This window comes from Choloepus didactylus, chromosome 4, assembly GCF_015220235.1.
Source record: "Choloepus didactylus isolate mChoDid1 chromosome 4, mChoDid1.pri, whole genome shotgun sequence".
Taxonomy (NCBI): Eukaryota; Metazoa; Chordata; class Mammalia; order Pilosa; family Megalonychidae; genus Choloepus; species Choloepus didactylus.
The window spans coordinates 175,053,111-175,068,895 of NC_051310.1; positions in this window are offsets into that span (position 1 = coordinate 175,053,111).

A 15,785-nucleotide genomic window follows, 5' to 3' on the forward strand; every position below is an offset into this window, starting at 1 on the left:
CTGAGGGTATGTGTGGTTGGGAAGAGAAATCTAAAAGTGTAGAAAAATTTAAGGGTGTCAGAAACAAAAATGGATCTTAAAGCCTGATAAATCCTGATAAAATGGACCTGACAATGCACTGAAATAAGTTCTTAGGTCTGATGTTTTTGGGTATAGAGATTTCTGCACAAAGCTTGGGTTCTTAGAGGAATACTAAAAACTGAATGAGTAAAATTTTTGGAGTACTTGGCTGAAGCTGCTCTGTGGTAATACTTTCATGAGCTGTGCCTTGAAGGATGCCCATAGAAAAACAATTCCTATTGAAATTGAGCTCACAATAAAAAATAACAGTGTGCCACTGAAGGAAAAACAGCAGATACAACAGACAGGAAAACCAGCAACCCAAACACTTGAGTTATGGTGTTGAGATTATAAAATAATTTGAGAGAGAAAAGAATTAAAGCCACAAAGAAATAACAGGACACTATGAGAAAGGTTGAGGCATAGTTGATAAAGAACCAAATAGAATGTCTAGAACTGAAAAAAGGGTCATCAAGAAAAGGAAGAAGAAAACAACTGAAGGGATGAATGAAAGAGTAGACTGGACCAAACTAAAGAGAGAATCTGAACTAAAATACAGTTCTGAGGAAGTTACCAGATTGTGGTACAGAGACAGAGGCGGAAATTATGGACAACGTTAAGGGACAAAGAGGACAATATGAAAAGTCTAATAGGAGCTTTATACAAGCTCCAGAGGGAGAGACTGGATGAGAGGCAACATTCAAAGAAACAGTAGCTGAGAATATCCCAAAATTAAAAGATAAAATACTTCAGATTGAAAAAGAACTCCAAGTCCAAAGCATATTAATAAAAGTAAATCTACACCTAGACATATTGAAAATCTGCAGAATGCCAAGGAAATAAAAGAAAAAATCTTAAAGTAACCAGTGAGAAAGACAAATTACCTATAAATAAATAATTGTGTGATAACAGCTTTCTTGTCAACAATGAGAAATGTCCAAAATAATATGCGTGAGAATTCTAACATGGTAAAAGCTCAATAGGTGGTAAAGTATTAATATTGAGAAGAAACAGGATTATGATTATCTTTAAACATTTAGAAGGAAATACATTTTTTTTTTTTTCAGGAAGAAACATCAGAAAATCTTGAGTTTCTAGGGGACTGAAAAATGACTTGGTTTCCTTTTACAAACATCCCTAAGATGTGGCTGTCTTGCTTAACTAGGGCCAGTGGGTGTTCACCCCAGAGAACTTATCTAAAAATGAAACAGACAATCAGAGGAGGCTCTCGTATTCCTGTCAAGGATGTGTTCACATGGAGGCTGATCAACCGTGGGATGGGGGGGACAGAAAGTATTTCTGTATTGAAAGGTTACACCATGTAACCTTTGAGATTACTTCCCAACTTTGATTCTCTGGATATCAGTAATAGTAAGAAAAACTCATTTTTGTATATAATACTTCATACTTAAAAAAAAAATCCTGTGCAGTTAAGGCAGGTATTTCTACCATTTTTGATACAGTTTTAGAAAGCAGGTCTTCTTAATTTGGTCTTTAGAACTAAAACTGCGGTTCATGAGAATGTACTTTATAACTTTCAGAGTCTGAACTGTACCAAGTTCTTTTTCATTTCTGAGTTGCAAAAGTCTGGATGTGGCAAAGGGAACCAGGTGTCAAACTTGGTTTGAAGTGTAGTATGAGGTAAAGGAAATGTGTAATTATAAAGAAAATATTCATCTTACAGTGGGATCATTAATAGGGGAAGAAGCGTTTGCTCCTAACTGAAAGAAACTTGGTAAGAGCCTGTGTTTTCTGAATTGTTTTTCATTTATGGAAGAAGGCTAACACATCAGTTTTAAAAAATTGGCTAACTATATGTAATAACTTATCTGTCAATTAAAGTTACATTTCTAGCTTTTTTGTGTGTGTGTGTGGTATTACTTCTTCTGTGGATTAAAGTAGCATTTCTAGTATTTTTTGTGGTATTACTGAAAATGGTGTCATAATTCATACCTGCATTATTCATTCTTTACCTTGGATATAATTTGTGTCATGTTAAGTTCAGCCTGAAATTGTAAGACTTTTAGAAATTGTCTAAAATGAGAGCATTATTAAAATTGCTGACCAAGTTAAAAGATAAAAAGTTCAAAGAAATACCTTCAACAATTAATATTTTATTATTGTTTCAGGGAACAAAATTACATAACCAACTAAAGTTTATCTTTCATAAACTTCTGAAAATATGAGCCACATTTAGAAAAAAATCCATAGCCTCTTGTAGGTTTTTTTTTAAATTGGCATATTGTTATTTTAATTACATAATTTTTGATTGTAACCTGTTCTAGTTTGCTAATGCTGTCGGAATACAAAACACCAGAGACAGATTGGCTTTTATAAAAGGGGGTTTATTTGGTTACATAGTTACAGCCTTAAGGCCATAAAGTGTCCAAGTTAACACATCAGCAATTGGGTACCTTCACTGGAGGATGGCCAATGGTGTCTGGAACACCTCTGTTAGCTGGGACGGCACATGGCTGGCATCTGCTCCAAAGTTCTGGTTTCAAAATGGCTTTCTCCCAGGACATTCCTCTCTAGGCTGCAGTTCCTCAAAAATGTCACTCTTAGTTGCTCTTGGGATGTTTTTCCTCTGTCAGCTTCTCCAGAGCAAAAGTCTGCTTTCAACAGCTGTCTTCAAACTGTCCCATCATCTGCAGCTCCTCTCTTCAGTTCCTGTGCATTCTTCAAAGGGTCCCTCTTGGCTGTAGCTCCTCTTCAAAATGTCACTCACAGCTGCACTGAGTTCCCTCTGCCCATCAGCTCATTTATGTAGCTCCACTGATCAAGGCCCACCCTGAATGGGTGGCGCCATGCCTCCATGGAAATATCTCATCAGAGTTATACCTACAGTTGGGTGGGGCACATTTCCATGCAAATAACCTAATCCAAATGTTCCAACTTAATCCCCACTAATATGTCTGCCCCACAAGATTGCATCAAAGAAATATGGCTTTTTCTGGGGAACATAATACATTCAAATCAGCACATAACCTAAAATACAAGAAATAGGAAATAGTGAAAATTGATTGCATGAATTTTAATTTCTTTATTTGTAAATTGAGGGAATTAAACAAGTTGACTTCTAAGAGATCTTTCAATATTGAAATTAAATGAGTCTAACGATAAATTATCATTGTGTTTTATTTTGTCAATTGATACAGTATTTTTAAAATTAAATATATCAAGCAAAGAAAATTTAGGGTCCTCTATCTAGCATTTAAAGAAATCAATTTATCATTAGATTTAATAAAGAATTTTAGAAGCATGGCCAATTTTGGTTCTAAATTATTAAGTGAAAGTGAAGCATAAGAAAATGTACCATTTCAAGCCCAAGATAAACTGAGTATTTAGGAAGAGAATTTGTCTTTAGAATCTCATAAGACATGTACTAAACAAAAATATTTCCTAGTTTATTATTTAAAATGCTATTTGTTATTTGTAAGCACAATAAGTAGGTAAGGATTGGAGCTTTTTATTAATTTTAGACTTACATATCTGCTATGGCCAAAGTTAGTTGTTATAAGAGAATTAACAAACATCAGATAGAACTTTTGTTTCATACACCATTCTTCTATGTGTTCTGACAAAATTCCCAAATGGGATGGTGCAAATTAAAAAGAAAAGAGCTATATGATTATCGTCTGTAATTTACAATGATCAGAAACATGGGCCCATAATGCCAAGCCCATGTGCTAATCATTTAGTCCCTTACCAAGAAACAACTGTTTTTTAAGAAAGTCAACTTTTACTTTGGTCAATATACAAAAAAAACTCTTAATAAAGTATTGCATACTCACCTAGAGTATCCATCAACATCCATCCAAATAGCTCATTTTTTTTTCTTCTATGCTCAATGTTTTTTCTCTTTACAGAGGCAGTTTATTTCTTTTACTTCTTGTCACTGAAATTTCAAACCGCACAGTTTATGCCTGCTTTCCGATCTCTTTGCACATCCTGTTAAGTCCAATTTCCATGCCCTTACCTGATTTCCTTCCTCATTTAAGAATGTTTTTCAGACATACTGATAGCAATGCTAAACCAAATGTAATGTCTCTCTCTTTCAACAAATGTACACTGAGTGTCTACTATGGGCTAGGTTCTAAGTGCACAGGAGACCATCATCAACAAGAAAGCCAGGTCTGCCGCCATGGAACTTAGTATTTTCTGGGGAGACAGAGTATAACAAAGAAAATGTAAAAAAAGGCAACTGCAAATAGTGAACTCTGAAGAAAATTAAAAACAGGTAATAGAGTGCGTCAAAGAAAGCTGCTTTGAGGAAGTGATTTTATATACACATCTTAAATATATATACATGTTTTTGTTGCAGAAAATATATAGATGATCAACGAAAGACTTCCTAACAAGAATATATTACATTAGGAAAAAATGCTGTGGGATGATTGGAAAGGATAAATGTAGCGGTCTGGGTTGAATCAGGAGACAGAAACTGCACTGTAGGTTAACGCCAGGGAAGTTTAATATACAGAATTGTTAGCTATGATGAAAAAGTAACTGTAAGATATACGGAAATTCAATATGATACCATAGGATCGAGAGAGTACCCAAGGATGAACAGTCTTGGAAGCGGTTCAGACCTGTGGGAGAACTTGCGGTTAGGCGTCCAGGACAGCCTAGCCGGAGCAGATCTGTAGTTGCTGGGCAACAGGCACCCTCCGGAGTGCAGGAGCGGGGAGCAGGCGGTCAGCAAGCGTGCAGCGGGAGTACGGATGCGGGTCGGGGAGGAGGCATGCAGTAGGAGCCATAGTTCGCCTTTGACTCTCCTGGCTATAGGCGCTGTGCAGAGGCTGCTCCCGGGCTTGCCTTTGGAGTGCGCCACTGAGTGTTTCTGGTTTCTCTGACCAGAGAGTTGCTAAAGATTATCGCCAGGCGGATGCTGCAGGATGGCAGAGAGATCGTGTCTGCGGTAGGCTTCACCTTTGTCTTCACACCCGCACTGCCTACCCGGCCTGCTCTGAAAGCTGCAGGAGAGCCTTTTGCTCTTGCAAAGTCCCCCATCACCCCTCTTGAGAAAACTTAACATCATGTTCACTTTTTTTTTTTTTTTTTTTTTTCATTTTTTCATTTTTATTGAGATTGTTCAGATACCATACAATTATCCAAAGATCCAAAGTGTACAATCACTTGCCCCTGGGTACCCTCATACAGCTGTGCATCCATCACACTTAATTTTTGTTCAATTTTTAGAAACTTTTCATTACTCCAGACAAGAAATAAAGTGAAAGATGAAAAAAGAAAAAAAGAAAAGGAAACTCTAATCCTCCCTTATCCCTAACCAACCCCGCTCAATTGTTGACTCCTAGTATTGATATAGTACGTTTGTTATTGTTTATGAAAAAATGTTGAAATACTACTAACTGTAGTATATAGTTTGTAATAGGTATATAGTTCTTTCCTATATGCCCCTCTATTATTAATTTCTAATTGTATTGTCATACATTTGTTCTGGTTCATGAAGTGATTTCTAGTATTTGTACAGTTGATCATGGACATTGCTCACCATAAAGAATCAGACAATACCACCAATGTCAAGTGTCTAACATGCCTCTCCTATCCCCCCCTCTTATCTGCATTTACCTTAGTATATCACCTTTGTTACATTAAAGGAAGCATAATACAATGATTCTATTAGTTACAGTCTCTAGTTTATGCTGATTGCATCCCTCCTCAATGCCTCCCCATTTTTAACACCTTGCAAGGTTGACATTTGCTTGTTCTCCCTCGTAAAAGAACATATTTGTACATTTTATCACAATTGTTGAATACTCTAGATTTCACCAAGTTACACAGTCCCAGTCATTATCTTTCCTCCTTTCTTGTGGTGTCTCACGTGCTCCCCATCTTCCTCTCTCAACCGTATTCATAGTTACCTTTGTTCAGTGTACTTACATTGTTGTGCTACCATCTCCCAAAATTGTGTTCCAAACCACACACTCCTGTCTTCTATCACCCTGTAGTGCTCCCTTTAGTATTTCCTGTAGGGCAGGTATCTTGTTCACAAAGTCTCTCATTGTCTGTTTGTCAGAAAATATTTTGAGCTCTCCCTCATATTTGAAGGACAGCTTTGCTGGATACAGGATTCTTGGTTGGTGGTTCTTCTCTTTCAGTATCTTAAACATATCACACCACTTCCTTCTTGCCTCCATGGTTTCTACTGAGAGATCCGCACATAGTCTTATTAAGCTTCCTTTGTATGTAATGGATTGCTTTTCTCTTGCTGCTTTCAGGATTCTCTCTTTGTCTTTGACATTTGATAATCTGATTATTAAGTGTCTTGGCGTAGGCCTATTCAGATCTCTTCTGTTTGGAGTACGCTGTGCTTCTTGGATCTGTAATTTTATGTCTTTCTTAAGAGATGGGAAATTTTCATTAATTATTTCCTCTATTATTGCTTCTGCCCCCTTTCCCCTCTCTTCTCCTTCTGGGACACCAATGATAACGTACATTATTGTACTTTGTTTCATCTTTGAGTTCCCGGAGACGTTGCTCATATTTTTTCATTCTTTTCTCCATCTGCTCCTTTGCGTGTAGGCTTTCAGGTGTTTTGTTCTCCAGTTCCTGAGTGTTTTCTTCTGCCTCTTGAGATCTGCTGTTGTATGTTTCCATTGTGTCTTTCATCTCTTGTGTTGTGCCTTTCATTTCCATGGATTCTACCAGTAGGTTTTTTGAACTTTTGATTTCTGCCGTATACATGTCCAGTGCTTCCTTTACAGCCTCTATCTCTTTTGCAATATCTACTCTAAACTTTTTGAATTGATTTAGCATTAGTTGTTTAAATTCCTGTATCTCAGTTGAAGTATACGTTTGTTCCTTTGACTGGGCCATAACTTTGTTTTTCTTAGTGTAGGTTGTAATTTTCTGTTCTCTAGGCATGGTTTCCCTGTTTATCCAAATCAGGTTTTCCCAGACCAGAACAGAGGGAAGAAATATTCAGTATCTGGTTTTCCTGAGGGTATGTCTTAGAAAATTGCTCCACCCTTTGATGCCTCGGGTCACTGTGCTTTTCTGCCCAGCAGGTGACGCCTGTTAGCCTATAATTCTTGACTGGTGTGAGGAGGTATGGCCGTGTTCCCCCAGGCTCTGGGGTCTGGTTCTGAATGGAAAGGGCCCCACCCCTTTCCTCCTAGAGAAGACAGACCCCTCAGGTGGAGGTCATTAGCATTTCAATGGTCTCGCTCTCTGCTTGTGCTGTCTCCGCCCTTCCCCAAGTCACAGCCCTGGAAACTTAAAATGACTGGGGCTTTCTCCACTGAGCCGAAAAAGAAACAGATAGTCCCCTTCAGACCCAGTCAAGGCGACCCTCCGGCTCTCCCAGGTCAGTCGTCACCCAAAGCCTCTGTCTGTTTTTTGGGGCTGTGTACCTGTAGTGAGCAGTTCACACTCGCTACTTAAAACCCCAGTTGGAGCTCAGCTGAGCTGTATTCGCTTGCTGGGAGAGAGCTTCTCTGTGGCACCAGGAGGCTCCGCAGCTCGGGCTATGGGGGAGGGGGTCTCCCGACCTGGTTCCGCAGGTTTTACTTACAGATTTTATGCTGTGTTCTCGGGCATTCCTCCCAATTCAGGTTGGTGTATGATGAGTGGATGGTCTCGTTTGTCCCCCCACAGTTATTCTGGATTATTTACTAGTTGTTTCTGGTTTTTTGTAGTTGTTCCAGGGGGACTGCTTAGCTTCCACTCCTCTCTATGCCGCCATCTTGCCCCTCCTCCTCATGTTCACTTTTAAAGGAGCAATACTTAAAGGAATTCTACTGTTAGTCATAAAGCATATATTGAAGAGCACATTCAGAGCTGAGGCAATAAGTTGATAAATGTGTTGGTTTGGATCTGTTATGTACCCCATAAAAGACTATGGTCTTTTAATCCACTCTTGTGGGTGCAGACTGTTAGGTTCAGAGCCGTTCAAGAATCCACACAAACGCAGTGAGTCATGGTTTAAGTAGAGAGTTTAAGGTTTATTAGAGGAAGAAAGCGGAAGAAAGCAGGTGGGAGCCATCACGAAAGAAAGGAAAAATGGCTCTGGCCCTCTTTCTGAGAGCAGCATTTTTTAAAGGAAAAACCCGCGTTGGGTGTTGGGGGGGAAGGGTCCTGCTGAGTGTGTTCTGGGCCTCGATTGGGTGGGTGTCTGTCAACTTCTAGGCTGATAGGTTGTTAGGATTCTAGCCCATTATTCTTCTCAGAAAAGCAGCTGCGTTATCTATCTAGGGAGAGCAGGCCTTTTCAGCTGTTCATCTTTTTGGACATATCTGACCTTGCTTTTACCCACCTTTTGGGATTGGGGTGCCACTGTGGCGGGGACAGCCTTAAACAGCCTTCATTCTGTAGTTTATGGAGCGCCTGTTTTCTGTGAGATAACCTGTAGGGGCCTCTGGGTTAGAAACTCTTCCTACATGTTAGTTCCTTTCTTTCTGGGATCTAACACGGACCTATTGTGGATGGGATCTTTTGATTAGGTTGTTTCTACAGAGATGTGACCCACCCAATTGTGGGTGGGACCTTTTGATGAGATTATGTCTATGGAGCTGTAACCCTGCTCATTCAAGGTGGGTCTTAATTAGTTTACCGGAGTCCTTAAGACAGCTCAGGGAGACAGATTTTAGAGCACACACACACACACACACACACACACACACACACACACACACGCACGCTTGGAGATGCAGACAGAAAGACATTTGGAGATGCTAAGCTAAGAAAGGAAACTAAGAGATGAAGCCCAGAATTTGCCCTGGAGAAGGTAAGTGAGATGCTTAAAGAGAAAGCCACTGGAATCAGAAGTAACCCAGGAGCAAAGGACCAGCAGATGCCAGCCATATGCCTTCCCAGTTGACAGAGGTGTTCCAGATGCCTTTCTTTCTTCAGTGAATGTATCCTCTTATTGATGCCTTAGTTTGGACACTTTTATGGCCTTAGAACTATAAATTTGTAACCCAATGTGGCAACCTGTGGCCTGAGGAAAACAGGCCTGCAGATCTTTGGTGCATAGCAGTCTGCATGACTTAGGCAGCTAAATGTTTAACCTATTGTCTTTCTAAGCCAGTAAAGAAAAAAAAGGGTAAATTGACCTTAAAATGTAACTTTATGCAAGCAGGCAGGAAGTGAGAGGCTCTTAGTCTCACAAAAAGAGCAAAATGTAATTGTTCAAGTGTTATTCTAGTCCTTCCTGCACCACCCCCCAGGTCAGAGTGACTTGTTCCTGCATCTATGCTCCCCCCCACCCTTAGGAAGGCCTTTGCCTTAAACCCTTATACAAAGCTTTCTGCCCTTTTTGCATTGTTTGATTGTCTTCCCTGCGAATGCGATGCCTGCCCGGCCTGAGAGAGCCATCATGATCTCTCCATGATTTCTCACCCTGTAAGTAAGCCCTGAATAAAAGTTCATGTATCAGAAAATGCTTGTTGTCTTCTTTGGCCTCTGGACTGGCATGGCTCTCTTGGGCTGCGACAATTGGCAGAGCCAGCCTGGAGAATTAAATAGCTGCCAGCCAGAGACTAAGGAGATCCCGGGCACCGATGACATGAATTTGGGGAGGGGAAAGGAGAAGGCCCCGGGTGGGATACTGGGGAGGCCTGCGACATTTATGTGGGAAGGGCTGCCCACCCTCCCAGTGGAATGGATGTCTATGTGGGGAGGGGTGGCTACCCTCTTAGATGAGTGGAATCTGCCAAGGGAGTATGGAAATGTTTATAACTCTCTGGCTGGACAAATAGCCGTCCTGTATCAGGCCACAGGACCACTGGGGATTCAGAAAGAAAAAAAGGGCCACCAGATTGTGGCTGCAGTGGGCTGGCCATTGTTAGAGGCCGTATGCGCCACTACTGAGGAAGCTTTAGCAGCAAAGGTGGCTGTAAGCCACCTGGGAGGTAAATTAAAGGTAGAGAAAGATATGAGGCTAGCACAAGTGGGATTGAAAGATGCTCTAGATAAGTGTTTAGAAATACTGGCATACCAGCACACTAGAGCAAGAGGGCATAAGCTGCCCAAAGGACAAGTTAGGCATATCCTGGCTTCCGCTGACTGGATCCATAAAATGTGGGACCCTGTTAGTTCCTCATTAAAAGATGATGCGCCCCTGTCTGACTGGGGAATTGATACTAAGGAAAGTAGGTGTACTTGACCTCTGTTCCAACAAAGGGTTAAAGCAGAGGAAGTTCAGCACCCTGATCCCCCATGGAGGGAGGAAGATGGGGCAGTGGCAGCAGCTTCTGATGGGACGCTGCAGTGCTCGTTTCATCCTGGGAATTTTCCCCAGGGGAATTAGGAGATATTACTAACTAATATTGACAGAAACCTAGGGAGCCATTAGTGAACTGGTTGCTTCTGTTTAGCTTTGTGTTAAACCTTGCTAATGTGTTACTTAGAATATTTTTAGATTTTTTTCCAGTCAACCTGTTAGGCTTCATGTGGGGAAAACAACAATGGACATTTGCTGTGCGTCCACAAGGATACCTTCAAATCTGGACACTTCCAGAAGAGCCTGACTACTCTATCAAGTTCTTGGGTATTGTCTGGTTAGGTAAAACTAAGGCTAGTCCATCAGCTGTTGTTAAAATGCAAAGTAATCCCAGATTGCTTACTTCTGAACAGTTGATGGCTTTTCTTGGTTTGTTAAGTTATTGGGAAGTGTTTATACTCTATTTAGTTTAAATTTTAAAACCTTTGTATACCCTAATTAGAAAAGGAAAAGTGTGGGAATGGGATTTTCCACAGCGGGCTGTGTTTAAAAGACTAAGTGAACTATTATGCAAGCAAAGACTTTAAGGGGGATGGACCCTGATATACCGTGATTTGGATGTGGCCAGTGCCAATATTGGCTTTGGGTGGGGTTTGTGGCAAAGGCAACAAGCTAAATGTGTACCTATTAGATTCTGGTCCCAACTATGGAAGGTCACAGAACTCAGATATAGCCCTTTAAAAGAGCAATTGTGCACAGTTTGTAATCCTCTGTTTCAAGTGTTGAAGGTCTAACTCAGGCGCCCAGTGACCTTACAGAAGACCATACCCATACAGGTATGCGGATATGGGACACTATAAATAAGCCCCACTTGGGGAGTGCTCAGGTGAGCACACTGACAAAATGGAAAGTTTACCTCCTACGATGTGGCATTTTTAATAATGACTCTTTAAGTACAGAGATGCATGAAATTTTAGGACCAGCCTCCTATGAGAAAGAGCAGCATGCCCTGTTTCCTGTTGATTCTCTACAGGTGGCTCCTCCCATGCCCACCATTGATGGACAAGGAAATACACCTGACTCTGCATTGATTGGCACATGGGCAACCTGCTACCTGGACAACCTGCTACCTGGACAGCCCGGTACTGACACCATCTGGTGGGAAAACATCTGGACTGCCTGCCACAGATACAAGGTAACTGTTTTTCATGTTTCTGCCCACAACACCAGTTAATTACTGAGTAACATGGAAGCCCTAGTGAAATTCCACAGCCTAACACCAACGACACATGAAGTGGCTGAATGGCTGTGCCGGAAGACTGGGTACTGAGGACACCAGATTCCTGTCACCTGGTAGCAAGCAAACTATATTGGCCCCTTTCCTCTGTCCAAAGGGACAAAATATGCCTTCACCGCCATGGATACAGCTAAACACTTAACGGATGATAGAAACAATGGACCGAAGGACTGTATCAGCATTAACTCCAGATAAAGGGTCCGGCTGCTTTCAAGCCACAATGGGGCAATGATAATAACTTTCTTTTGCCTGTGCCACAAACACTAGAAATTGGGGAAAATAAGGTCAATTGGCTCTGGTTCTGGGCCATGCAGCCACGCTGGTTAAGAATCCTAAGCCCATGGATAGTAGAATTACATAGGAAACTAACTGTAGATCTGACACTGAAGGGCTCCCTGCAGGGGAAGGAAACATAGTATTTAAAACCCCCTCACTTGGAACCCTTTTATCTACTATGAAGACCCAGTTTACATATATTGTTAAACCACTTAGCTGTCCAATTTAATGCTTATGTGTGTTGTTAATTCTTGTTAAAAAAAAGTTACTATTTTCAAGTCAATAATGCAATGACTAAATGTTTTCAGTATTTAGCCTTCTAACAAGTGTAATGTTATTGGTAATAGTATGTTGTGAAATGCTTAAGAACAATTTCCAGACTTATTCTGATGACTTGAATGTAGAGGGAATGAGGGATGTCTTTTTTTAATTGAAGGAAGAGAAAGTCGTTTTTTTCCTAAATGGTTGTATCAGAATAAAAATAGGGGTTATGGAACAAAACCTGAACGAATATAGAAAGTTGCAGAAAGCTAGTAGAAAGGGAATTTTATTTCTGTAATCAAAGTTGAGAAAATGGTAAAAACTAGATATAAAATAAAGCCGAATGCCTGGTAGTGTTATCCGTTAGCTATTTTAGCCCAGGCAGTACTTGTGCTAAATGATAAAACTCATTAACCTGGCTATAGCACCACTTGCTAATAGATTTATTATCTCTCTGTACCAGTGTATTATTACTATGTTGTTTATTGTATTGTTGTGAATTATAGAAGTAGTCTGTCCTATGGTCAATGCAAACTGTTGTGCAGGGGTGGATTGTGACAACCTGTGGCCTGAGCAAAACAGGCCTGCAGATCTTTGGTGCATAGCAGTCTGCATGAGGTAGGCGGCCAAATGTTTAACCTATCTAAACCAGTAAAGAAAAAAAAAGGGTAAATTGACCTTAAAATGTAACTTTTTACAAGCAGACAGGAAGTGAGAGGCTCTTAGTGTCACAAAAAGACCAAAATGTAATTGTTCAAGTGTTATTCTAGTCCTTCCTGCACCACTCCCCGGGTCAGAGTGACCTGTTTCTGCATCTGTGCTCCCCCCACCCTTAGGAAGGCCTTTGTCTTAAACCCTTACAAAAGGCTTTCTGTCCTTTTTGCATCGCTTTGTCGTCTTCCCAGTGAACGCGATGCCTGCCCGGCCTGAGAGAGCCATCATGATGTCTCCATGACTTCTTCTCACCCTGTAAGTAAGCCCTGAATAAAAGTTCATGTATCAGAAAATGCTTGTTGTCTTCTTTGGCCTCTGGACTGGCATGGCCCTCTTGGGCTGCGACACCTGATAAATCCCCTTTATAAAAGCCAATCCATTTCTGGTATTTTGCATTCTGGCAGCTTTATCAAATGAGCAGTAACAGACATAATTTTTTAGTTTAAAGAACAAAATGAACCATAGAAAATTTAAATGGTGAAGAGCTTATTGCATTTTTAAAATGGATAGATGATAGGAAGTATCAAACTACTAGGGAATTGAGATTCTATTACGTACCTTTAAGAGAGTGATATTTAAAGTTCATTTTAAAATGTCAATGTTTTTATCCACTAATATTATGACAAATTTTAGATGTTTACCTTAAAAATGTACAAAGGGATATATAGGTTTTCAAAAGTCTTTTAGGGGTTGTGAGGAAAAAGTTTGGAGACATGGTGCTGTAGAATATACCTAGAAGTGAGATTGTTGGGTCATAGGGCAATGGGCAATCTCAGCTTTATGATGTCGCAAAATTTCTCTCTAAAGTGGATACACCAATTTTAAGACCTAGCTCTGTTTTTCCCTCTTCCTTGCCAACACTTGGTATTATCTTGCCCTCATTTGTTTGTTTTCTTTTAATCTTTCAGAAAGATCCAAGGTTTCTGAAATTTTATTCAGACTTTCCATTTTGTTTACAACCAGCAACTTAGAAAATGTACCATAAATTGATGCTCCTCAGGGCCATGTGTTGAGCATGGGGTAGCCCAGACTGGTTGCCTTGTGATACATGGAGTCTCTTCTTGGAGAGCAGCTGGAGTGGAGCTGCATCTGACATTTTGCCCAGAGTAGAGAGCAAAATTAGACACTCACAAAGGGGTTTGTGAAGCTGTGGGAGAAGTATGTTCCAGAAGTCAAAAGAACAGATAGGAAACCCAGGTTTTGTGAAGCCCCAAGTGTAGCTGGTTGGGTGTGTCGGAGTTTGGGAGGCTGGAAATTGGGGAGGGCTCTGGGCAGTTACGGTTCTAAACTGTAGCCTCAATTGTCTGCTTTCGTATATATCAGATATTTCTGTCTGATTGTGGCTGATGTGCCATCACAGGTGCCTAAACTAGCAGCAGGGTCATTGTATGAGATAACTACAAATTCAAGATCTTCATCATTATTTTGATGAATTTCATTTTGTAATGAAATAATTACTTGAATTTGAATGAACTTGCATTATAAGAAACCACATTACGTTTACCAAAGAAAAAGAAGAGCTGTTAGATTTCTTAAGTATAATTTCAGCAGCAAAAATTGTTGAATGATTGTTAAGAAAGGTTTTAAAAGTATCACCTATTTGTGGAATGTTTTTTATTGATGGCAATATTAAAATTTTGAAGAGGTAGTAAATTAAAACCTTTGACAAGATTTTATTTTAAATTTCTATATGAATTTCATATTTATTTCCCCAAATCCTCTGTATTTTATTTTTCTCATAAGTTATATAATAAAGAAAATGTAATTTTTTTTTTTTTTGCTCCAGTTTCTTCCTTTTTATACCACTATGCTGTCCAATATTTTCTGTGTGTGTCAGGATATCAAAAAGGTTAGGAAACACTGATCTAGACACCATTTTGTATTACTGACTTCAAAAAGATCCAGTCTGATTCACACTTATAAGCCCCAAGCAAGTTAGCTTTTCTTCTATGTGTTCAACTGTAATCACACCATCCTTCCTAAGCTCCATCTCACCAACCCCCTAACTTCTTTATTCCTAGGGTGGTGGGGGAAATGAGAAAGTAATTTTAGATATGTAAATTTCACAGTTTACTAAGCTATGTTTTGAAAATATTTATTCCATACATTCGTTCAAAGATGATCTTGTATGTCCAAGAGCTACTGGATGAACAGCAGTTGAAAATTTTAATGAAGAATCAAAGTTTTAGGTAACCAAATCCAATCCCTTATTTCACATATCAGGAAACTGAAGCTCAACAAAGTTAAATTTATGCTCAAGTAGCATTAGAGCCAGAGGTTAGACTAGAAATTAATGTTGAGCCTCTCAGTCTAGTGTGTTACTTCACCAATCTTCACTAGCATGCGATCCAAGTATATGAATAGATTGCTTTTTCATAAATTTTGAGTACTATTTTGGTATTTTAGAAACGTACTTAAACATATTGACCCATTGAACAGAGTTAGATGTGTCCTTGAAATAAGGAGGCAGTACGTATAGTGACAGTTTCTCATGAACACCAGAAGATTCCAAGAAGAGGCAGTGCCTGGAATGATTAAGAAAGAAATAAGGAGGCAGTACATATAGTGACAGTTTCTCGTGAACACCAGAAGATTCCAAGAAGAGGCAGTGCCTGGAATGATTAAGAAAGTAAAGATGGAAGCAGGAAAAGAAATAATTTTCTTTCTCATAAATGAGAAAGGTTTGTTCATAAAAAAGAACTGTTTCAATGCCCAAATGAAGCAATGATCTATTTAATACTGAAATATCTAAAGTATTTTTGCATCTAGTGTAGGAACTTTTAAAAACAAAAAGTTCCTATAGTCTATAAATTAAGTTTTACTATATCAGTAATGCATTCTAAGTGCATAATGCACTAGGATTTTGTGCTAACCAGTCTAGTAGTTACCTTAAGCCTGTATTTTGCCAAAGCTGAGTTTAGGAAAAAAACTGAAACTCAAACTATTTGGCCTAAGACTTTTTTATGAGATATTCGTAAATTTAAGCTTTGC